The sequence below is a fragment of the Schistocerca cancellata genome, chromosome 9 (assembly GCF_023864275.1).
Source record: "Schistocerca cancellata isolate TAMUIC-IGC-003103 chromosome 9, iqSchCanc2.1, whole genome shotgun sequence".
Taxonomy (NCBI): domain Eukaryota; kingdom Metazoa; phylum Arthropoda; class Insecta; order Orthoptera; family Acrididae; genus Schistocerca; species Schistocerca cancellata.
Window position 1 is genome coordinate 306,022,890 of NC_064634.1, and position 27,053 is coordinate 306,049,942.

The following is a 27,053-nucleotide window of genomic DNA, read 5'->3' on the forward strand; positions in this document are numbered from 1 at the left end:
TCAGGTATTTATCACAGCTTGTAGTTTCACGAATTAGCAAAATTTAAGTATTGATGGAAAATACAAATACAGCTCTTTCAAGTCAAATAATAGACCTTTTAATAATGTTTCGCTCAATAATAGTAATAATGATGATGGTAATAATAATATAGTAACGGCAATAATGATGATGGTTGATGACTTGCTAAAATCGTTACAACTGAACGCTTTTTAGTTTACCCAGTAAAACCTATAATATTCGAAAATACTGAACCTACTACATTGCAAATTATTTTATAAGACAGCACTGCTAAGTGGCTTAGCCTCACTTTAAAATGAGATGTAAGTGGTGTGGCATATTGCACTCCGTCGCAACAACAATTGGATACAGGCTCTTCCTTCAGCTACGAATAATTTGTATTAACTTTCGGCACGCAGAACACTCTTTCTGATAATCCATTTTGCCAACTCTTCTTGATTAAATCTTGCACAGGGACCCTGATATATGATCGCTCTTTGAACATATACAGTGCCATGTCGTACTCCTGATACCACATCGACAGTGCTCTTAATTACGAACGCTAGCCCACACTCTTTGCATCCATTCTCAACCACTGTAACCTTACAAATCTCAGCCTGTCACCGAGCGTCTTAGCGATGTTAATGCCATACTCTTAACAATGTATTTCGATTCTATATAATTCAATATCCCTTATTTCGCTAGCGTTTCTATTACAGTATTGTACAACATTAGACATGGGAGGTTTGTCATCAATACACATTAAAGTCCTTCAGTTATTGATCACTGCTAATCAAATAATAAAATACGTACATATGTATTCGCAAAATAATATCAAGACTGCAAAGTAAGTGAAATGATGATGATGAGCCACTATGTTGTGGTGTTACAATGCCTTCTTTGTTTATGTGACGTGATGATAAAACTTTTCTGGAAATCTGTAACTCACTTCATTTCATAGCTTATTCATATCAGTTCAAATAATGTCTAGTTCCTACACTATCTCTGAAGGTGTATTACAACTTCTGATAACTTGTTTTGTTTCATATTGCCATAAATACAGGGTGTGGCAGGAAAATGGACTGTTTGATTTATTTTCTAAATGTGGAATGGTATTATTGTCAGTGTGTAGTATGTTTCAGATATGTATGCCAATTGCTGAGGTAGAGTTCTGGAGTGGGCCTCAACGTGCTGTGGCTGTGAAGGCATTTTACAAAAACGGTGACTGTGTTGCTGCTGCTAGACGGAAATACCATCGTCATTTCAACCTTAGACGGGACCATACTCTACCGTCGGCACATACAGTCAGGTTATGGGTGAAAAGCTTTGAAGCCACAGGAAGTGCACTTAAGCTGAAATCCGCAGGAAGGCCCCGAAGGTGTAGTTCGCAGGAACGAATACAGGGAGTACAAACTGTGTATCCAACAGACGAAAGCGTTTTGCAAAACAAATTGCGGTGGTATTGGGACTGTCCACTTGTAATGGGTAAAGAATTTCACGGAAGTTGCGATCATACAAAATACTGATTGTGTAGCAGTTAAATGAAACTGGTTATGAAAAGCGAATGACTCTGTTGAAGTGTTGACTATAGTTAGGCCCAGTGAAGTCTTCTTAAATTTGCTGTGGTTGAATGACGAGGTGTATTTTCATCTCAGCGGTTACGTCAACAAATAAAACTGCTGCTACTGGCGTGAAGATAATCATCCCGAACTCCACCACGCCCCTTGCATAGTCAGAAAGTGATAGCGTGGTGTACTGACTCTTCATTCGGCATAACCGGCCTATTTTTTATGAACATGGACGAGCAACCAGTCACATTTCAGTGTTATGCTTCCGTGTTTGGGACATTCCTTGGACCCGAACTTGAACAGTTTCCTGCAACTGAGTACTGGTTTGAGTGAGATGCTGCTACGTCTCATTGTGTTCAACTTTCAATGGCAGCAGTGTGCAGAATATTTGGTAGCCACTTCATTTCAAGGGATGGGTCCCAGATCTTCCTTTCATTATTCCGGAAACACATGGTGTATGCTAGAAGCCCACACAATTGCGGAATTGAGGCACCATTCGAGTAGAAATCAGGATCATTGCTATACAGATGGTTGAACGTGCATTGAACGATTTATATAGCACTTTGTCTGTCAACGTAACGATGCTAGCCACCTACAAGACATTATTTTCAAAAAACGAACATCCCTTGAAATTGTAATGTACAAGAGTTTCGTTATTGCGACTGAAAATATTTTACAATGTAATTCTCGGCCTGTTTCGTTCTATCCAGATCGGCCCGTTTTCCTGTCACTCCCCGTATTTTGACATGTGTTACTAAACTGTAATTCATATGTCAGCATACGATGTACACTGTAGTAATGAAGGTTGTAAATAACAAAATTTAAGTTGTGGATAATATTTGTTAAATCCATGACCTGAGATATGCAGCTGATTGCACAATGTGAAACATGCGACTGAGACTCAAGGCTGACGCTGGTTCCATTTTCACAGTGTTGTAAAGATCGTTCGGAAATATCAGTTGGAAATCGGTGATTTTGGTTGCAGAATATGTGACCAATTTATTTTAATATTCGTTTTGTGAAACCAGGTGCAGCTAGTTTTCGAGCTGTTATGTCGCAGAAGTTGTCATTTATCTCATGAAACGAAAGAAACTTATTTAATAACGTGAGCGCAAATGCTGACGAGAACAGTTGGACTGAAATATTCCTGAAATAAAATAAAAAGGGGTGTTTCAAAGCATGATTGATTAGAGTAGTTTGCAGGAACTGTACAATGGCATTCCGTTGTGGTTTTGGAAGGTAGAAGTTCCAGCAAAATGTTACTGGAGTTAACGTACCGCCGAAGGGCAGTAACGACACGTAAACTGCCTGTTCAACACCGCCATCTGTACACAGAAACAAAAGAAGCTACCCCACATTCGTCATCGAAAGAGATACGAAGAGCAATGTTTTTGGTACGTACAATGGATGTACGTGTTACTATTTGACTGCACTACGAAGAATACTTACATAGCATGAATCTAACTATCGTAACTATGACTGTATGTGTAATATAAATAACTATATTCGAGATATAAGGAGGTAGTGTCAAGGTTAAATGGAGTAGTGGCAATATGCAGTTAACTTGACAGTAAGTGGGAGCATCGCTGGATTTCTCACTTTTGAAATTTTTTACATCTTATGAACATATTTTTAATTTTTAACTTACTTTTGTGCATAAGTGGAAAACAGAGTTCTAATTTTAATATGGGATAATTGATGTCATTCTTCCGGAAACGAACGAAAAACGTTGCAGTACCTCAAATACGACCAATGTTTTAGGGAAGGTTTCCAGTTATCAGCAAGATGGCAGAAATGGGAATCGCCTCACAAACATTCCCAACAAAACCCCTTTTCCCTATTTCCAGCATCCCTGCCCTGTTATCTTGTATAAGGAAAGAAAAGTAAAATAAAAATTGAAGATTATTGCTGTAGCAATTTTCCTATGAATTAATCGAAAATTTTATTGGATTTGTCACGCAAATTGACATACATAATTAAATAACCAACTACATTTAACACATTTACTTGAAAAGCTAAGTTCGATGTTCTATTCACTTACACTAAGGTCGTACAGTGTAAGCAAATCTTCCACACGATACTGAATTATGAAATCCTTCACTGTAATTTTTGTTTGTACCAAAACTTCCAGAGAGATGCATGTTTTAGTTAACCTGCGGTTTATTCTCAAATGTTGCTATGTATGTAAATGTTGTGTGTGCTCCAAATTTATTTTCTGAACAACAGCTTTACATTCAATGATGAGTCGACTTACTCGTAATTCCGAAGAATAATGCAGTTGCATATGTGTGAGTAATTGTTTAGTGTCAAACATGTTAGAAGCCAATTCAATTTCAGCAGTTTATATCGTTTTATTGAAGCAACTATAATTTGCTTGTTGAAAATGTATTATGGCGGTTACAAGCAATTCTAACTGAAATTCGACGCCATTTCCTATTTTCAAGTGTTTAGTATAAACCTACTACCTCTGTATACAGTGATCAAAAGCTTGCTTAGCCATATTTACACACGAATAATGCGTGTAGTGTCTAGAATTATTGATTACATGCACATTCAATGACGTAGTGCTTTGTAAAAAACTTTTCAGTTCAATTTGCACAGTAATGAGTAATTCAAAGGCAGGTGAATAGATTTGGATGTTTTGACTGAATCTATATTTAGTTATCCAATCATAATTATTTCACACCATGTATTTTGAAACACATTCAAATGGTTCAAATGGCCCTGAGCACTATGGGACTCAACTGCTGAGGTCATTAGTCCCCTAGAACTTAGAACTAGTTAAACCTAACTAACCTAAGGACATCACAAACATCCATGCCCGAGGCAGGATTCGAACCTGCGACCATAGCGGTCTTGCGGTTCCAGACTGCAGCGCCTTTAACCGCACGGCCACTTCGGCCGGCTGAAACACATTCCAAGATAATTGAATTCTATATGAAATTCATATAACAATAACGAACAATTTATTACACACAGTTACGCTTCAGTATATTTATTTATATACGGTTCATTTCGAGACCTGGAAGCTCCTCTTCAGTTGCTTTATCAGTTTACATCATTTTTTGAATTTAGGTTATTACTCTTCCTCTTAAGACTGTATAGGTATATTACAAAGTTGCACGTTCTGACTACAGTTTTTACAAAAATAGGACTAAATGGAAAAACTGCTTGCTATTTCCACCATTGGTAACACAGTATGTGTAGACACATTTATGTACATTTACACACTTCTCACCTCACAGCACTTTTGTAAACACAATCCAGAAAAGTCTAAAAATTTTCAAATTTAATGGTGTTGTTTTTCTCCATATATACAGGCTTTGTCATCTGAAAGATGATAAAAAGATGATACACTATTATTTATACATGGATTTCAGTTGCAAAACAATTGTTTGTGTAGATATCAGATGTGTCCCTATTTAAGAGATGGTTGCAACTATTAAACAAATGTTTCTCTTGGAAAAAATAAACTTTTAAAACTATTGAAAAACTACGACTCTTAAACTCTATTTAATCCTCTAACGTGTTTTCAGCTTATGTAGCAGTATTCCTACCTCTTCTGGCAAATAAAGTTTTCTAAGACTATTTTCTGTATGGAATACCGGTAGACTGTTGCGGACAAGACTATTTAGGTATAAATTCCTGCTATTGAGTCATCGAAGTGGGTCATAGTGTTCTTTGTAACTTGTGTGGGAAGTTCTTCCTGCTTTTTTTATGTACATTGGAGGGCAAGTGTTACTCTGCTATTTATATACTCCACTGTGTTCTGTTGGTAAGGTATTTGCTTAAAGTATGAAGTAAGTGATTTATAAGTTTGTTGTTTGTTGAGAAAGACATATTTATTTTGATATATATAAATAAGTTACTATTTCTTTATGCTGTCGGTAGGTAGGGAATGCTTGTGAAGATGTGCATTGTGGCAGTTGTCTTACCTGTTTTGATTCTGCTACTGATGCTGGTTTTTATTATGTTGGATAGTTTGTCAGTTGATTTTACTGAACAGACTTACATATGATCTGTTGCAGTTGATTTGATGTTATCTATCCTTCTTATTAATTGTTTGCTATTTACGGGTAATATGTGTGCCCTTTTCAACATGGACCTGAATGCAGCATACTTGTGTGTGTTTGAATAGTGTGATGATTTGCCTATATTGATGTCAGTGTAGGTTGACGTCCTGTGAATGTTATTTCCTGTTGTTGTTGTTCATTAATAAGTGTGAGGTCTAAGAAATGCATGGATTGGTTTCTTTCCCGTACTGTTGCCGATTTTATTTTATTATGGAGTGAACTGGAAAACGCAAAAAGGCCATCAGAGAAGAGTAAAATTACATCCACATATCTCCTGTAGTAAACAATTTCTTCTGCAAGTTTATTTTTACTTTCAAAAACCAATCAGTCAGAAAATGCATTTTTTATTCTATAATGGTGGTGGAATTTTCTACAGGACCGCTCTCAATACGACAGAGAGCCATAACAGATATAAATGTTTGTACATGGAACGATCAAAAAGTTTACGATCGAATGCCATATAGTCCAGAATAGTATTCCAGTGAAGCAAAATCGCCGTGAAATTGAGGCAGGCGTCCCACCGATGAATCAGGTTGAAGATATATGGTTAGTAAAACACCGTGATGTGCTGCGAGAAGCCCGTAAATGCCGTTGCATAGCCTCGGCCGGCAGGAATCGTCAACCCTTTAAGACCTTTGTTAAAGGATCGAAGGCATGGTAACTGCTCTATACCGATTCTTCATTCTCTGATGCGTGTCTGTCGGTGTTTGTCCTTCGGCAGCCAAGAAAAGAATAACAGCAAGTTGGTCCTATTTGGACGCACATGGTAATAATGTCGCTATAGTACATGTTTTTGCCTTTAGTGCACACGCGCCAAGGCACGAATGCCACACTAATCCCTAGCCTACAGCTCGCACAGGATACGGTGGCAGATTTTTAGTGACAAGTTTTCGTCCACAGCGGTGGGTTGGTTCAATCGTTTCTTCGGAAGGGGAGGCCGACGAGTCTTTTCCACCTTTCGGTCGGTCAGCGATGACAGAATCGAGGCGCGCTCGCTGCAATCTTTCTCAAACGATTTTACAGAGACTATTCGGTTAAAAAATCACTTTTGCTTTACTTATAGCTTCATATGTCAGGTTCATGATGACGTACCCATCATTTTGTTAATGGTCATAGTTACTACGATATTTACGTGAAAGTAAGACACTGCGCGGCATTCGCAGAAGTGTGCAACGAAAAACAGGGGTCTCTACGAATTTGCGTTTGGTGCACATAGCATAATATGTTGTTGAGTATGAAATTTACTTAACATATTGAATTTTTTTTTAGACTTGGGTACAGGTATCTATCTGTCACCAATCTCGAGAAAGTTGATCTGATGTAGCACTCTCATTTGCGATAGCATTGCGCCAGCGATAAGGCGAAAGTGAAATATTCACAAGATTCCTCATTTTTCATAAACGGTTTCAGATATCGAAAGATTTTGGCGAATGAGAGCACGCAAAGAGGAAAGTGTTTTAAAAACTAGACTAAACTACGTCCGAACAGGCCAGGGAGGCCCAACGGTACCGACCGACCGCCGTGTCATCCTCAGCCCTTGATGCGGATATGGAGCGGCATGAGGTCAACACACCGCTCTCCCGGCCATATGTCAGTTTGCGAGACCGGAAGCGCTACTTTTCAATCAAGTAGCTCCTCAGTTTGCCTCACAAGGGCTGACTGCACCCCGCTGGCCAACAGCACTCGGCAGACCGGATGATCACCCATCCAAGTGCTAGCCCAGCCCGACAGCGCTTAACTTCGGCGATCTGACGGGAACCGGTGTTACCACTGCGGCAAGGCCGTTGGCTGGAGAGTATTTTACCATATCGTTATTATGTAAAACTTCATTATCTACAGTGTTATTCCAATAACTACAGACGTTTTTGGTGAAAGAAGGTAATTTTTAAGGGCTATCAATACCTGGTGAAACAAGAAATGCTTTGGGTTTCAGAACGACATATTTGAAGACATTACACGTTTCTTTGTTCCGATGATGTACTTTTTCATAAGCTACTGACTTTACTTTTCCTCAGATCCTCACTTAATAAACTTAATAAACCACTATTTCAGAATTCTCTCGCAACTGTGTCTGCACAATATGTTAGTGAGGTGAGACAGCGTAAATTCCGCTGTGTCTTGGCTAAAGAAGTCAATTTATACAGTTGGATAAATGTGCAGGTTTTACGCAAAATTCGCCCCTCATGACGCTTCTCTGAGAGTTGCAAATGGTTAACAAGCCAAGCAAAAATAAATCGCTGCATTTTCGGCGGAATTCTTCTTAGATACTAACGAAAGCATGGGTGACAGTACATCTTTTTGAATGGTCGCCATGCAAGTGTGGGCGGCAGACTTAATATTTACAAAACATGTGAGCTTAGGCTTCAATTTAGAATGGCACTTTCCACTCCAGTTCTCGGCGTTTCCCCTACAACTCTTCGAGTGATCCCCAACCACTGCTGTTCTCCCCACGCTTCCCTAGCCGACTGCGCATCTAGCGGTCAAGACATTTTTCGCGCACTATACATATCGGTGTTTACATACTCGCATTGGAGTCACACTACGTGGTTATATACAGCAGCAATGTCCTCAAAAGCAAACTTTTTGGTCACCCTAGGTACCTCCACTAGAATCAGTTCCTAGTAAGTCACAGGCAGTGCTCGCCAAGTAATTCCAAGCACATGTCATGTCGAAGCACATGTCATGTCTACAAAACCGATGTCAGAAGAGCTTGACAATACCTAGGTATAAAGCAAATATCAACACTTTTTAATTATCTCGGCACATGTTATACAATAAATAAGCACAGAATAAGTTAGACTTGCTGAATTGTCCTGAGACTGATTCGGGCAGATGGAGAAACTTCAATTCCACTCATCCATAAAATACTTTTTTTTGTATTATGAAGAGTCGTATGGTGTGAGTGATGGTTAAGGGTATGATGCATCAGTTCAAATGTGGCTTTGTTACTCTAAAAATGATCCACCTTATCGAAGTGTTGAAACTGTTACTATAGATTTAGACATTGATAAAGTACACAATCGAAGTGTGAACACAGAGATTAAAGTTGTTTGAAATAACTATCACCTAAGTATATCAAGAAAAAGTGGGTTGGATTTTACATGAAGAAATAACTGCAAGTAAGCATAAATTGAGCGCCATTTATGTTGCTCAGTGACATGAGGAAAACATCAAAACTAAAACGCAAAATCCAAACTTTATTTCCAAAGGAAGAGCGGGTGACGGGGATCAATATATATTTTCTCCTTCCATCCAGATGGTGACGGGGGGGGGGGGGGAGGTTGAGGGGACTTTACTTTCGTTAGGGTCCATCAACCTCCCGCAGTTTTTTATCTGTGATATTTTACAAATTAGTCTCGGTCATCAGTCAACTGGCAATGAATATGGCGGATATCTTCGAAAACTTGATTGCTAAACTAGAGACACATAGAAATTGAAAAATTCTTGTACATGGATACCACCATGAAAAAATTTAGAAGCGAAGAGTGCGCTACGAGAGAAATGAAATTGATCATATAGGTGAGTAGTTTTACTTAATAATGAAAATATTACTAAGCCACGATAGGCTTTGTAAAAACAATTCCAATACTACATATAATATCACTATTACACGCTTTAATAAGTTCCATAGTTTTACAATACGTTTCCAAAATTTCATGAAATCATCTTTACTCGTGTTTTGGTATTCACGTTAAAACTGGTTTACCTCACGTAGATTTTATCTATGGTGGTCTATCTACATTGAGTGCTTTTACAATATCACAATGACACATAATATTCTCTGTCTGCAAGTAAACTTCGACTGTATGGTCACTTTTCACTCAGTCGTTGAAAAAGTTAGATAGACAGTACTTGAGGTTTAAGAAGTGCTCGTGGAGAAAGATGCACTAGCAGTGGAATGTAAATATGTGTCACTCGTATACAAAGACTCGCCAGTATAGTGTGCAGATTATTTAGTCAAACGTACGAAGACACCTTTATGACAGCTTGGACTCTGCTGGGGACACTTCGAGTGCTGTGTCTGAAAGTCTATGGACGAATGGCGGCCTACCTTCCCCCAAGAGCCGAAACCAGAGAGGCGAGCACGATAACTGAATACAACTTCACAAGCCAAGATCGCTAAACATGCAATGATCAGTTTCTACAGAGCCGATCATAGAATGCAATGCTTTTTAGCGAACGTAGATTGTGAAGTTATTTTCAGATCTCCAGTTATCATACAGTGGAGGTAGCCTCCAATGTCAGAAATCTATAAAAGGGGAAATGATGTCATTTGCTTGAGTGTAAAGTGAAGCTGACGTTCTAACTCATACCACGGTTTTACGTCGGGACTGGTCAGTCCATTCCAGATATGTTATTTTCCATTTTCCACATGCCATTTTTTTTTTTAAGAGAATGCATTGTGATGCTGATACAAACAGTTATTTTACTGTTACCACCTCCGAACTGTTCCACTACTGAACGCAGTCACAGTGCTGTAAATTGTGTTCATATCCTTCCACGTTTTCTTAAGCGCAATAGGGAGGCCACAATCTAACCACGAAAACACACTCGTATCATATCTACTTTCTCCGTGCTCACCCTTGGTACTACATGAGATGACAGGTACCGTTCTCCAGTCATTCACCAAACCTAAGCCCGTCCATCGGATTTCCACAGAGTGTAGCGTGATTCATCACTCGAAATCACTCGTTTCCAGACACCCACTGTCCACTAGTGTTACTATTTACACCACCTCAAACGTCGTTTAGCAGTGACTACAGATAGGTATGGCTTATGAGGAGTTGCTCGATCGTTGTGCCCAACTGTTTCTAACTCCCTGGGTTTGGTTATCGGTGCTACCAGTATTAGCTTCGAAGTCTCGACCGATGCCTTGTACTGATTTCATGCGATTTCTTACAGTTACCCTCTGCAGTCCTTGACGATCGTTGTCCATCAGTACATAAAGTCTTCCCCGTCCTAGTTTAGCTGTGGTTGTCCTACCCGTTTCCACTTCACATTTACATCGCCAACAGTAGAGTTGGGCAGATTTAGAGGGGATGAAAAGTCCCTAATGAATCTGTTACTCATACCACATCCACTGACCACCTACTGAATCTCTTCTGGCCGACCAGTTCTGCTGTTACTGCTTCTCTACTATCATAAATAATCTACCAGTGAAGGGGAGTTAGCGCATAAAGATACGTATTCAGGGATTTAATTGGCGATCAGACTTTAGTGGTTGATGTTTAAAATAACCCAGCAATTCTAGGGCGTGACCGTGTAGGGTTTTTACAGGATTCTTGTTAGAATGGGGCAAAGGTCGGACGTTTGCCTGTAAGTTCCACTCCGGTCAGAGTTTTTCTTTCGATCACCATGCAGCGCAGGGGGGAATTAGTAGTACTGAGAATGTAATGAATAAGAAACCTGAAGAAATCTCGTTGGGACGAGTGTCAAAATCTCAAGTGAAACCCTTGCAGCAGGTCGTCCGAATGTTTCCTTATTGATGGCTAAATTAGGAGTAACCCAGGAAACTGAATATCATGTACAGTTCGCCGATGAAAAACCAATCTGGCAGATAGCCTGTAGGCTATCACCACCCAAATACTCAATAAATTACCAAGGCCAGCAGTAATCGGACCGTCTGTCTCTCCTTATCCCCCCCCCAACTCCGCCCTCCCATCCCTCCCCCCCCCCACACCGATTTTAGTGCCTGAGCGTAAGGGGCAAAGGGTTTTGGTTGGTAGTCGATTACAGGGCTTCAAAAAAAATTGTCGGCAGTCAGTAATCTAGCTGAATTTGTGCGCAATCTGTAATCTTGCTGAATTTGTGTACATCTTTTTCACAGTTTGTGGGTGTTCAGTACTTTACTGTATTCCATCTCAACTAAGAACATCATCAAATTCCATCGGTTGAGGTGTTCCAGGCAGCGACTGAATTCTGTACTGTTTGGAATCTTTATGAATGTGAAACGTCCCCTTTGAACAATTATACACAACTGTGCTTTTACTGACACGCAATGTTTTTAGCGCAACGCAATCTGACTTTCAAAAATCCCTACAAAAGAATGGCCCTCACTAACATTAACCTATACCTTTCACAAAACACTTACCTCACAAAAATCTTCGTTACTGGAACTACTGCAATACAGCGAGCGCCACTACTGCCAGCTAAATAAAAGATTCAAACTACGGAAGGCACTAACTACTGATAGGCATAGTTAGCAAATGAAAGATTTTAATAGAGAACAAACAATGTATTTACCTTAATAGTGTTGAAAAATCGTAATATACATAGGAGTTCATGACATCCAGTCTTAAAAATTTCCAAACTCCGCCATCTCTCTCCCCACATCCACCCCTGCTGGCAGCTCACCTCCAACTGCGCAACGCTATGCGCTGTTCGCATCCAGCTGCCCAACACTACAATGGCAGACAACAATGCAAACTAGCCACAGACTGCACACAGCACAGCCAGTGATTTTCATACAGAGCGCTACGTGGCGTTACCAATAAGAAAACCTAAACAGCCTACTTACATAGCCCCCATGCTCCCCACAAAAAAATTTTACAGATTGTTTTGGGCAGTGGCCAATAATGATTTGATAAAGTTTTTCATAATTACAATAACAAATATATCAAATGCACACACTTATTTATACAATGTTGGCCAAAAGCTACAATTTTCTCACAGTCCATAAAGACAGTCCTGATCATTCGTCACAGTAAAATTGCAGTTTTGTTTTTCTCTCAAAGTCTGAGCAGTAAAAGACAGTGCACACGGAAGTAGTGGATTTCAATGCAGTCTTGAAGAAGTAGTGTGGTCCTTCCAACAGAAAGACAGTGCTGACTCTTGACATGCAGACAGGTAATGGTCCACAATAGAGCAAACCCACTGCAGAGTCAGTCGAAGTTTTGAAGAATATTGGTAGGTAGGTCATCACAGAATAGACCCACTGTAGTCCTGGTAGAGATTATGGTATTGGTGGGCCACCAGAGGTACAGACCCACTGCAGTCCTTGTAAATATGGCCAGCAGCCATCTGTTGCGACTGTGCAGGTGCACAATCACCATTGAAGAGTCTTGCGGATAATATAGCAAACCCATAACCACTACTTGTGCACTCACAAACTTTTTGGAATTGTCCTTAGAACCAGCAATGCTGCTATCCAGTCCCTTGTTGAATTAGTAACACACGTGCAAACACTAACAGTCCCAACTTCTCACATATTTGTACATTACTATGACCAACAGAAATGTGTGCAGTGAAATGAATGCTTACAGGTTACTTAATTTGATGAACTGGTGTCAATTACAATATTATAACATGAGAATACAATTACAAAGGTACAAAATACATCATTAAAAACATAACAATACAGATAACATTTGTAGTAATACAGGCTTTACAAAAGAATAGAAATAGACTTATACATCAGTGTTACAGGAATTATGACATGAGTACATACATAAAAGATCAGAATAACTTTCGAAACATCAACTTCACACATGAGCATGAAAACAAAACAGAATAAATAATTTCTAAACATCTTTACAAAGTAAATAACATATTATCAGAAAAATTCTACAACATAGCTCTCATCAGCTAAACACATAAAGACAGGAAAAAGACAAATAAACGAGGGTACATAAACTCATAGTGGGAGAACACAAGGAAAGGACAGGTTTAGTTTTATTGCAGTATTTTGCAAACAAAACTTTCTTTGCTTCCTGGAGATCTCCCTTCATTCATCATTATTCTCAAAAAATCCTATATATACCTCCTTCCTGTATTCTATTCATATTTCTTTCAAAATAATTATTTCCGATTGTACAATACTCATTTTGGACCAAATCTTTTTCATATAACTTCGCAATGCATTCTTTACCTATTCTCCATAGTCAGTTTCGTATATAGTCTACCTCTCTTAAGCTAACTTAAATCTACTGAGCTCAGATGCTAAACTAAGGCACAAGGCAATGCAGCAGCACATTATTTCAGATTGTACAATACTCATTTTGGCCCAAATCTTTTTCGTATAACTTCGCAATGCATTCTTTACCTATTCTCCATAGTCAGTTTCGTATATAGTCTATCCCTCTTAAGCTAACTTAAATCTACTGAGCTCAGATGCTAAACTAAGGCACGAGGCAATGCAGCAGCACAAAACAATTAACACAAACAGCAATGACAAAATATTCAAATGGCAAAGCAAGCTACAGTAAATGTAAATTACCAAGCAATGCAACATTACCACTAATATGAGCCAATGTGCAGCAACAAGAAAAATAAATCAGTAGTAAAACTAGCTTAACAGAGTAATACAAAGTGACATTCAGTAGCACTATGCATGGCAAACAGCAGCAGCAAATGCTATAACTAATACCTAAGCATGGCAAAGATCAAGCAAAAAAAATATTACACTAAAGACAACAATGCAGATAAGGGAAATGTCTATTCACATCTTAATATCTATGTCATTAAAGTGGTGCACCACAACTTATTCTACCATAAAAATTACCAAGTAGTTGAAAAGAAAATTCCATATGCAATTCCTGTGTAGGGAAATGTATTTTTATGCTCCTTCGTTTTTTGAATAGATCATAAAATTATTTACTGGATCTGTAGGCATAAAATATTTATATTAGTACATCTATTAAATTTTATTTTAACCAATGCTGCTGCAGCTAGAAACTTGATACTAAACAAAATGTGTAAATAAATACATAAAGCAAGCCATATGGCATTTCTCTCAACTAGCAAAACAATAGCCGTGAAATGTTTCTCATCGTTTCATTAAGCATTTTAGTAAATATCATAAATTAAGAGCTCCACAGTGTGCTTTCATCAAGGAAATGTCAATAGCGAGGATAATGGCCTCCCCTTTCTTTTTCTACCTGTGCCTCTGAAAAGGCCCTCACTAATGGCTTTTTTTTCAGGCGTCTGACACAGCTGGGTGCCCACGACGCATTACGTGCAGGTGGTCACTTAACTTTCTTACGGAAATATTTACGACAGCAGTTTCCGCTACAGTGACAGTCTCATATAAAAATATTTCACATGTCAAGAATTTACGTTGCAAATGTGTAGAAACAAAATCCTGTAAATATAACAGTGTCCAAAAAATTTTCGCCGGCATTGTGATACATTCACGCATATACACACACATTTCATAACTCTTAAAGTACGATTCTTGGTTTCCAACAACCTTTTTCACAAACCAGAGTCCCTAAACACTACTCATTATTCCTTACCTTATTCGTCGAAACTTCTTCAATATTTCATCACAATAAATACGTAGCATAATCAAATTCCTCATATAGCATCATCTCATTGATCATAAACATACCTCAACAGCATAATACACATCGTCATCATAATAATAACATCATAACAGATCAATCACATCTCAAAATCGCCGTAGCTTTCTGAATATTTTAAAACCTACAAAAAATTCTCTGCTCGTTTCAAAAGTGTCATCCACCTCAAACGTACATTAAAATCATGCTCTCTTACCAAATACATCATCAAAGCTCTTGTAATGTCACAATGGGTCCAAAAAAATATGAACAGTTCACAAAGTACAGACAAAATACAATTTCGTAAGTGTGAAGTTATCCAACTGTGTAATTGCGTAAACATCTGTCACTGATGTAGTAATAAAAAATGTTTGTCTCTCTCACTTAAATCATCAGATAGCTGTGTAATTTATGTATTAGAGAAACATGGTACCGATGTGTAAAACAATTTGTAAAATTTTTTGTGGGGAGCATGGGGGCTATGTAAGTAGGCTGTTTAGGTTTTCTTATTGGCAACGTTACGTAGCGCTCTGTATGAAAGTCACTGGCTGTGCTGTGTGCAGTCTGTGGCTAGTTTGAATTGCTGTCTGCCATTGTAGTGTTGGGCAGCTGGACGTGAACAGCGCGTAGCATTGCGCAGTTGGAGGTGAGCCGCTAGCAGTGGTGGAAGTGGCGAGAGAGATGGTGGAGCTTTGAAATTTGAAACACTGGATGTCATGAACTACTATATATGTTATGACTATTAAGGTAAATACATTGTTTGTTCTCTATTAACATCTTTCAATTTCTAACTATGCCTATCAGTAGTTAGTGCCTTCTGTAGTTTGAATCTTTTATTTAGCTGGCAGTAGTGGCGCTCGCTGTATTGCAGTAGCTTGAGTAACGAAGATTTTTGTGAGGTAAGTGATTTGTAAAAGGTACAGGTTAATGTTAGTCAGGGCCATTCCTTTGTAGGGATTTCTGAAAGTCAGATTGCGTTGCGCTAAAGAAATATTGTGTGTCAGTTTAAGCACAGTCATGTATAATTGTTGAAAGGGGATGTTTCAAATGCAACCATGTACCATTGGCGTTGTCGACAGGGGTCGCCCTATTATCGATGTTGTCAAACGGGACTTTTGGATCTATAAAATCTATGTTTCCCTATCATTATTGACAGGATGTCATCGTTTTTAATAAAACCTTTGAGCAGCATGTCTTGCTGCATTTGAAAGAAGCAAAGTTGACTGTGCGACCACCTTAGCTGAATTTAGCTCATGGTGAAATGCCAGTCTTTGGGCATTTGTTCTCTCAAAAGTAGTAAGAGGGTGGTAAACATCAATGAAATCGCAAATTATTTTTCGCTGATCAGTACCCAATTTCGCACAGAATGGGCATGCCACTAAACCAAATAAGAACGAAAGGCTGCAATTGAATGGTCTGGATCACAGCAGGCAGTGTTTGATTGTTCAAACCAAGCGTTAGCCGATGTTCTCGTATTCGTGGTTCCTGATTTTCTAAGCCTTTCGTGTGACACACTGATGCGTACATGACGGTGGTCACTGCGTATTATTGCACATGCTCCATCACCTCTTGAATAAAAATATTCGGCATGTGACAAGCGTTATCTGTCTTATTTGCCCGGGAAAAATTTAGGTTTTACTTAGAGTACAAATGGTTCAATGTGGACACTACTATAGTTCTTAGTTTTATTTTCTTGTTCATTTAACCTGATCTGATATTGCCATCAGGTCCTCTCTTTCATCGGACCAGGGTTTCACACATACAGTACCCTTTCACATCACAGTTACCTAAGAAGTAACAATTTTAATATATCAGCTAATATTAAAATGATTTGAGTGTCTAAGGTGGCCGTATGAGTATATTATACTACAAACTAATAAAATTAATACTGGCTGTACAGCTGGGTTCTAGGTTGACCTCGCCGGCCGGAGTGGCCGAGCGGTTCTAGGCGCTACAGTCTGGAACCGCGCGACCGCTACGGTCGCAGGTTCGAATCCTGCCTCGGGCATGGATGTGTGTGATGTCCTTAGGTTAGTTAGGTTTAAGTAGTTCTAAGTTCTAGGGACTGATGACCTCAGAATATAAGTCCCATAGTGCTCAGAGCCATTTGAACCATTTTTAGATTGACCTCGCAAGAGACGCCAGATTATTAGGTGAGCCACAAGGATATACGAATTTCAGTACCACGTCAAACGTACGAGATGTACGGAGAACATAGCTGCAAGTAGTTTTAGTCATGTGTTTTCAGAACAGCAGTATCCAGAAGACCAGAAGAATGGAGCTAGTGTTGGTGACTCTGATAAAACAATGAACAAGAGTGTGATGAACTGGGTGTTAATACTAGTAAGTCTCTCTCCTTGGATTAGTTTCGCCCTTAATACGGCTGCTCACAAATTTCACAGAACTACGTCAATGAAGTTGATGCTAGCATACACATCTATGTGCAAGGGTCAACATCGAGACAGCACACCGGAAGGAGGAACGCAAATATAACAGAGGTAAACAGCCAAGCTCACTTCGCCCTGGGCAGAATGTTTTTATAAACAGCTACCATACGGCTGGTGGGACTGGGAATATGATTTTGTAGAAAATATTACCCTTATTTACTGGGCCGTCGAAAGTCCTCAGATTCGTGACACTGATAACACTCTTGATAAAAAAATCTGCAAACACGAAAGAATAGTGTCTCCCTTTAATTCTAAGTAAATGAGTGGTCACTCGTGTGGTATGGTAGCTCCCTAAGATCTTACTAAGTTGGTAAGATTATGAAAAGTAATATTTTAAAGGGAGGCAACCGTTTCTTTTTCAATGTTCAAATGTGTGTGTAATCTTATGGGACTTAACTGCTAAGGTCGTCAGTCCCTAAACTTACACACTACTTAACCTAAATTATCCTAAGGACAAACACACACACCCATGCCCGAGGAAGGACTCGAACCTCCTCCGGGACCAGCCGCACAGTCCATGACTATAGCGCCCGAGACCGCTCGGCTAATCCCGCGCGGCACCGTTTCTTGAATCACATCAGAGGAATATGTGATGCTAGTTACGCGGAACAAATTTTTGAAGATATAAGAATATTTGGCAACCAATATCGCATGATGTAAAATTTTTATTTTCACTTTATTTCCCCAATGACCGGTTTCAACAGAGTCTGCCTGACATCTTCGGGTCTACAATGTACCGGTAGAATGTCGTTACATTACAATCCACACACCTATTCAAGCAGTATAATGTGAAAACAACATAGCAACGAGGCACCACATTATTTTTACATACATTCTGGAAATGGTAAAACTGTTCATGAATCGCATAAACGTAACGAAAGAACACTCATTACACAAAGGTATCACATCGGCTTATCACGTACATATAACAGGATAAATAAAAAGTCCATAGCCCCAGTAGCGTGCCCCAGAGCGGTCGCTCACATTATGTTTGTGCGAGTCATGCTCGGTAATATCATTTCCAGAAGGTGTCTAAAAATACTGTTATATCTGGTTAATATGTTATTATGTTGTTTTTTCATGTGAATACTCGCTATACAGTAGTATGGGCTCCTGGTACATCGTAGATCCGAAGTACATCGTAGATCCGAAGATGACAGCTAGACCGTTGGAACAGGTCACTGAGGAAATGAAATCAAATAAAAATTATTACAACACGTGACCTTCACTGACAAATAATTTACCAAATATCACATCGCTCGCAGAAAGATTTCCAACCTATATAAAATTTTTTAGGGTCGTACGATCTGTCCTGATTATTTTAGGCCTTTTGGCCATCTTTATTAGAGGGTAGGGGACTAACTTGGAGCTCGCATCATTGAGTTTCGGTTTAGAGATTGTTTCCATGCTCTGGTACCCAATTGCAAGTCTCAGGCCGACTTGTGGTGGATTAAGTGGAGGAGGATGACCCGTTACTGTGACAGCAACAACCACCAATCACGGAAAAGATACAGGATTTGGGCTGGAAATCATTAAAAGAAAGGCATTTTTCGTTCCGACGGAAACTTCTCACGAAATTCCAATCACCAACTTTCTCCTCCGAATGCGAAAAAGTTTTGTTGACCTACATAGGGAGGAACCATCACCACGATAAAATATGGGAAATCAGAGCTCGTACGGACAGATATATGTCTTCATTCTTTCCGCGCGCTATACGATATGGGAATAATAGAGAAATGTGAAGGTGGTTCAATGAACCCTCGACCAGGCACTTGAATGTGATTTGCAGAGAATCCATGTAGATGTAGATGAAATGTACCGAACAGAGCTGTGTTTCAATATTCTGTGTACACCTCTACAATTCTGATTACAAAAGAGAAGTGCGGATACATTTAGACTGTTATTGTGAAGCATCAATTTTTGATGCTGCAGACGGACGGGAGGTGGTATGATTATACCTCTGAAAGCCCAGTTGTCACGCACGAAAGCCATAAATCTTACACTCCATTAGGACGGCGAGTTTTGTTGTGAATCGACTGCTACCTTATCAGATGTAGGAAGAACTTTATTACACTGTCGACACGCCACAAGCGACATGAATGTTGGAAATAATTATTTCATGTTTATCGACAAAATGATACCCGAAAATATCTATGTTTTAACTGATATTCGATCACAGTGAAATATGGGTGGCATTCTACGTAGAGGATATGATCACAGCGGAATTTTACACTTCTGCATTGTTTTAAGAAATGAGTACACTCTGCGGTTATAATTCTGAAGCTATGTTATTTACTCAAATTAGAAAAGCAAGTGAACAAAGCCAACACACATAAAATAATGTCGCACAACGTTTGTAATATGTTGCTGTTGTCGTCTTCAGTCCGAGGTCTTGTTTGATGCAGCTATTGCGGCACTCACTCTTGTGCAGACATAGACTATGCATAGCTACTGTGATCTACATGCATTTGAGCCTGCATGTTGTGGCGAAGCTCTGGTCTTTCTGCACAGTTGAGTCTCCCTCCCCGTCACGCACAGTTCTCTGTACTACCAAATGGACGATTAGTTGATGGCACGGGAAGTATTGTACTAAACCGACCGTTTCTCTTGGTCTAGCGCTATAAATTTCGTTTCCCAGTTTTATTCAGAAGCACCGTACCCAGTCTTCAGCTTTTTTCTGTTGATCTATATTTCAAACTTTTCTATTCTCTTCATGACCGAATTGTTTCTCATCCGTGTTTCACTTAGATACAAGGCAACACTCGAAAACCCGCAGACAAATATACAGATAAATTAATTTTCAGTTTTAACGAAATTATCTTTCCTTGCTGTTGCTGGTCTGAATTTTATATAATCTCTATCTCGGCCACCGACACTAACTTTTGCTGCCTAAATACACTACTGGCCATTAAAATTGCTACACCAAGAAGATGACGTGCTACAGACCCGAAATTTAACCGACAGGAAGAAAATGCTGTGATATGCAAATGATTAGCTTTACAGAACATTCACACAAGATTGGCACCGGTGGCGACACCTACAACATGCTGACACGAGGAAAGTTTCCAACCGATTTCTCATACACAAACAGCAGTCGACCGGCGTTGCCTGGTGAAACGTTGTTGTGATGCTATGTGTAAAGAGGAGAAATGCGTACCATCACGTTCCCGACTTTGATAAAGGTCGGACTGTGGCCTATCGCAATTGAGGTTAATCGTATCACGACATTGCTGCTTGCGTTGGTCGAGATCCAATGACTGTTAGCACAATATGGAATCGGTGGGTTCAGGATTGTTATACGGAACGCCGTGCTGGATTCCAACGGCCTCGTATCACTAGCAATTGAGATGACAGGCATCTAATCCGCATGGCTGTAACGGATCGTGGAGCCACGTCTCGATCCCTGAGTCAACAGATGGGGACGTTTGCAAGACAACAACCATCTGCACGAACAGTTCGACTACGCTTGCAGCAGCATGGACTATCAGCTCGGAGACCATAGCTGCGGTTACCCTTGACGTTGCGTCAGAGACAGGAGCACCCGCGATGGTGTACTCAACGACGAACCTGGGTGCACGAATGGCAAAACGTCATTTTTTCGGATGAATCCAGGTTCTGTTTACAGCATCATGATGGTAGCATCCGTGTTTGGTGACATCGCGGTGAACGCACATTGGAAGCGTGTATTCGTCATCGCCATACTGGCGTATCACCCGGCGTGATGGTATGGGGTGCCAATGGTTACACGTCTCGGTCACCTCTTGTTCGCATTGACGTCACTTTGAACAGTGGACGTTACATTTCAGATGTGTTACGACTCGTGGTTCTACCCTTCATTCGATCCCTGCGAAACCCTACATTTCAGCAGGGACCGCATGTTGCAGGTCCTGTACGGGCCTTTCTGGATACAGAAAATGTTCGGTTGCTGCTCTGGCCAGCACATTCTCCAGATTTCTCACGAATTGAAAGCGTCTGGTCAATGGTGGCTGAGTAACTGGCCCGTCACAATACGCCAGTCACTACGCCTGATGAACTGTGGTATCGTGTTAAAGCTGCAAGGGCAGCTGTATCTGATACACGCCGTCCAAGCTCTGTTTGACTCAATGCCCAGGCATATCAAGGCCGTTATTACGGCCAGCGGTGGTTGTTCTGGGTATTTATTTCTCAAGATCTATGCACCCAAATTGCGTGAAAATGTAATCACATGTCAGTTCTAGTGTAATATATTTGCCCAATGAATGTCCGTTTATCATCTGCATTTCTTCTTGGTGTAGCAATTTTAATGGCCAGTAGTGTAACAAAAGTCATCTGTTAATTTAAGTGTTTTATTTCGTAATTTAAATGGCTCTGTGTCTCTAGATTCAGATACATTTCACTATTGCTATTTAACTTTTCTTGATAATTATAACCTTATTTCAAGACACTATCCTCTTCCTTCGACTCCCCTTTCAAGTTCTTTGCCGTTTCTGACAGAGTAAGGCACCTATGGAATTACTCCAGGCATGCAGTTACTGGACAAAACGAAAGACGATATTAGTATGTGTTGTAATTTTAGCACAGCTGTCGATAGTATGCTGTTGACAGTGTTAAATATTATTTAACGCTATTGACAGATTATCACTATAGCTGCGTAATATTCAATTTCCTCGATTACCTGTCCTCTTTGTCCGCTCTTGAAAGCGCCTGCTGAAGAATCGCGTTAGTTTTTAATTCCCACCAATAAACAGCCGTAAATTGTGTATATCAGCTGATGAATCTCAGCGAATTCTTCAATCTTAAGGGTCTGATCAGTTTGTACAGCCTTTGGTTAAATAATTTTACGATTGTTATCTGCTCCTTCACCAGAATGAATCACTATTGATTGGCATTCGCTACACTGACTCATTAGTTTTCCGTGAAAGTGTTATTGTGAAGTATGTACAGTGATTGCTTAAAAATATGGTGAGAGGAAATACGTCATCCGCTAAGTTACTGAGCGGAGAGAAGTGTTTGCTGAGTAAACGTGACGCGCGGTCATTGGAGAGGACTGTGACGAAAAGAAAAAGAACAACCGCTGCAAAAGTGAATGTCGTAATTGTGAAGCTCCCAGCACCAAAACAACACGAAGTGATCTACAGAAACAGGGAGTTGTAGGGCGAATGGGAATTCTAAGACCCCTTATCACTGATGCAAACGCCCGTAACAGGAAGATATGGTACCGAAGCCATAAACGTGGCCTATAGCGCAATGGAAGAACGTCGTTTGTTAGAGTGAGACTTCTTCAAGGCCTTGAGCTGTGTTTGGGTAGCTCAGATGGTAGAGCACTTGTCCCCGAAATTCGAAGGTCCCGAGTTCGAGTCTAGGTCCGCCACACAGTTTTAATCTACCAGGAAGTTTCATGTTAACGCACATTTCGCTATACAGTGAAAATTTCATTTTGGAAACATCCCCCGGGCTGTGCCTAAGCCATTTCTCCGCAATATCGTTTCTTCCCGGTGCGCTGGTTCTGCAAGGTCTGTAGGAGTGCTTTCGTGAAGTTTGGAGGGTAGGAGACGAGGTACTGCAGGAATTAAAGCTGTGAGGACGGGTCATGAGTTGTGCTTGGGCAGTCATCCCTCAGCGGTTCGGACTGTGATTACGTCCTTGCTGCACATGTGCGCGAGTGGTGGTTACCTTAAGTGTGTAGCGATGTGCCGCGGTAAAACATAGAACGAATCATGGCCTTGTCGTTCAGCAAATCGTTATTGAAATTTAGGTTTGTTAATGAACATGCTAGATCGAAGGCTTACGAGATAGAACGTTGTTTACGGGACGAGGTAAAAATCGAACCTGACGTTCTAGTGGGAATACACTTACCTGTAGTCAGCAGCGTAGTCTACGTCAAAGTTATTAATGAAACGGCATATGACGAACTACTACTCCGACACCAACAAGGACTTCGTTTCTGTCATTCGGACGGCAATGTTGGAGCTATTACAGTTGAACACACCGGCATGGAACTACGAATAAGCCGCGTATTTGAACTTCCATTCGAAGTGCCAGAAGAATTGATGTCAGACGCCTTGTGTCCTTGCCGAAGGGTTCTATTCCATGTGGCTGATAAATGAGCTAGTTTCAAAACGTATCCTGTCCTCGATGTTGTCGAATACGGATCGAGCGACGAAAACATGTTCCGTCATGCCTATACACCGCTGGTGGTAGGGCGATTGCCTTGTACGACGGACAAGCAAGAGCGTGGTCTTATATTCTGAATGTATGCAACAAAGGTTGTTACAGGTGCCACAGGACGATCCACCACTCACACCGCATCAGACTACGCTCCCCATGACCTATATCGCTGTGTTACGCGATGACGTAGGCCGCGCGACAGAAAAGTACCGGAACGTACAGACAGAGGCAGACCGTGGCGAACCACGGAAGGAAGTCGTTGCGCTGGACCGCCTACAGCAGTCGCAGGACTCCCTTTTTTCAGTGCCGTTGGCAGCCACTTCGGATGCGACACTTACGGACGATTCTGAAGTCTGAGTCTCGGTCACGTAAATAGCAATCACTGAAAAGCAAGAAAAAGCGCGGCCTGACGGTGGAGAACAGTTCCGGATAACAAAATGAAGTTGCATGCACAAATCATCAGCTGAGGGCTTTCCAAAGTGGATAAAAGTGAATTCTCTGCCTACTATTCTAATTCACTGGGAATCCTATCTTTTCCAGGAGCCTTCCTGTTTTTTTACTAGACTTATAGCTTATTCTGCTTCTGCATGTGAAAAAGTTACACCGTCGTTTACTTGTATGTTAACCTGTGATATCTTTCCATTTTCTGATATTTTGTACCTTCAAACAACTCAAATATTTAACCCGTGATTCCTCATAATGTCGCTCACTTTCTAAATTACATTTCTTTCGTCTATTGTCATATCACTCTCTAAACTTATCTGAAGCCAATAGAAGTCATGTTCTCCATTCTTAGATAAGATTTCCCTGTCTTATCAAAACTACTGAATAATGATTATGTTGCATTGCGTGTCGTCTTGTAATCTCCATAAAACTCTTCTGTTGTGAATGTCTTATAATTTTAACAGGCAGACCTCTTTCATTATACATTTCTTTAACGTCTTTGCGAATCCGAGGTGTTCCGTTACTTTTCCTCTCAAGCTGTATAATTCGTGCACCTAATGCTTCTTGAGCTCATGCTTCATTATTTTCTTTGATTCTCTCCCAAGTCAGATCTACATTGTCTTGTGAACTGATAGCGTTCTATTTTATTTAGTCTGTTAATCTGTTCTGACATAAAATATTTGTAGATTCGTCCGATAGTGAGGATTTATTAAATTTTTCTTCTTTTAAGGTAGGTTCTTTACATTATTGTTCCGTCCTACATGAAAATTGATTTTTATCGTGAGATCACTCCCATTGTTGGAAGACCTTAGGGCTATAACGTCTAGTACTGACTGGATATGGATATACCTGTTTGTAACAATGTAATATATTTAAAAATTATAACTTATTGTTTTCAAAAAAGTGCATTTATACTGCCATTTGTGGCCATAGGAGGTATTATTCCTTCTCAGTTCGTATTTGAACATACGTTGAGAATAATTTCTATCTGTTAGAAAGTCTTGATCAAATCGTTGTTCAACACCACAGGTTACGTTGTTTCCTACACAAGGATTAAAATTGTCCTTTGTAACTGTAAGTTGTTTTGAAGATACCATATTGATAGCTTCTTGTATGTGGTCATAGGAAGCTTCTTTTTGCGTTCTGGGCTGTACAGAGAGATAATGTTCAATTTGTGGTGAGCCAGTTTCACTTTTAATAAAGCTATTCTTCCAGAGGTATGTTGGCACTATTCAATGAGGTCTTCTTACTAAAAGACTGTATGTTCCTCGTTCCAATTCTCAGAATATTTTTATACTTCCGTATATATATATATATATATATATATATATATATATATATATAGCTATTCCCTATCTTTGTTCTTCATATTGGTACTGGTGCTCTGATGAGTAAAGTTACATTTTCAGTAGAGTGCTGCCCTGGCTACCACTTGATTTGTTTTGAAGACCTTCTTTCCCCTAGTCTGGCTGCTTTCACCACATATTAGGAGCTAAACCTGCCCCATAATTTTGATGTCATTTGCCTTTGATGATCCCACGCCATTAGTCCTGCAAGGCAGTAGGAAGCACTGATTTTTTTCTTCTGTGTTTTCTTACCTTAACCCTTGGTGATTCAACGCCATGTTTTACAGAGTAGCATCTTTGAAGATCGTTGAGGACATAAAATCAAAAACAACCTTGGACCTAGAAACCTAATATTCTTGGGGTCGAAAAACGAAAGTTGGCCAAGAGAGGCCGACAGGAAAGAACATAGAAAGAGCTCGACACCAGTAAGTGGAAGTAATGTCAAACTCAGGTCAGGGCCCCAATGTCAAAATCCCAAGTACTCCCAAGATAGGAATTCCATAAGGGATATCAGATTGCTGAACTTATAAAAAATTATTGTCGCGTTAACGCAGGTATTTATTAGAAGCGCAGATAAAGAAGTGTATCGAAAAAGAGACATTTGTCACATTAGCAATGAACACTCCAAGAAAACAGATGTGAAAATGACCTCATTGTCATTTTACTCGCAGATTTCATCAAGGTGCACACTTAAACTGCAGTTTAAAATACAGAACTACATTTACGGTCCCTGTCGTGTTTCAAAATATGATGAACTGGGATGTACATTTCATAATCACGAAACTCTGCGAATCATTGGAAGAAACCATTCAAACAAATAACAGTTACGTTTCTGTCACTGCAGAATTTCATAAAACAGTAACATAAGCCATTTTCAAAATCTATCGCCGTGAGTTATCGTTGTGACATAGAGTTTCTGGCTATAGATTCCTTCTACCTTTTTCTGTGCTCTCTGGAAAAATGTGTCCCATATTTAAACCCAGAAGGGTTCAAGTATTTCCCTAACAGTGAGCAGTTTAATTTGATTAAAAAGAAAGGCGTATTTTAATACGGGCATATACCTGATGAAACCGTTTGGTTGGAGGAACAGTAGCTGTCAACTGATATCTGATATGTTAAAAACTTGCTGATCATCAATAAGTAATCGAAGAATTAGTTTACCAAAGAGCATGCAAAATAAGGAGTTTCACTGAATCAGGAGAACACCCCAACTTATATTTGAAAGCTGAAGTATTATTTTGGCCAATGTGTCTGAAAACGTTCGTGCACTCTGTCTGAAAACATACGAACCAGATGTGACCTATCATGAGAAATCGCCTGGTTTTCTCATGGAATGAGTAGCTGAGAACTACTGATATAAAATTGCAACTTATTGGAGACAGAGAGTAAGTACAGTTTTTTGAACGTGGCGTCTGAGGTGGTATTGCTCACTGCTCACATGCTACGCAAACATCAGGTTCATATCTAGTTACGATAAAAATAAACATTAGTTGTGATGATAATAGCTTCTACAGTCAGGGAATTACGCACATCTTCCTGCTTGGCGTAGCCTGGAAACGTTTGAAATTTTGACGTGAGAAACATAACAGGTGATGCCGATGTGGGATATGAAGGACTGGGCAAAAATGCGGAAACGTGGCGAGAAATGATGCTTCAATATAAATGCAAATGCTAGCGAAGCCTCCAGGTTGCATCCACCACGAACTCCAACACAGTTCGTTGCAAGTGTAAGTCGTGCTCGCAATAGTGTTC

The 27,053-nt window shown here is 39.9% G+C and overlaps 1 protein-coding gene and 1 pseudogene across 1 annotated transcript in view; both read right to left on the reverse strand.

The window, feature by feature from the left end:
- LOC126101037 (prolactin-releasing peptide receptor-like) overlaps positions 1-27,053 on the reverse strand; it is a 990,136-nt gene that overhangs the window by 451,987 nt on the left and 511,096 nt on the right. The gene's annotated exons all lie outside the window — the stretch shown is intronic.
- LOC126102160 (5S ribosomal RNA) lies at positions 7,311-7,428 on the reverse strand (annotated as a pseudogene).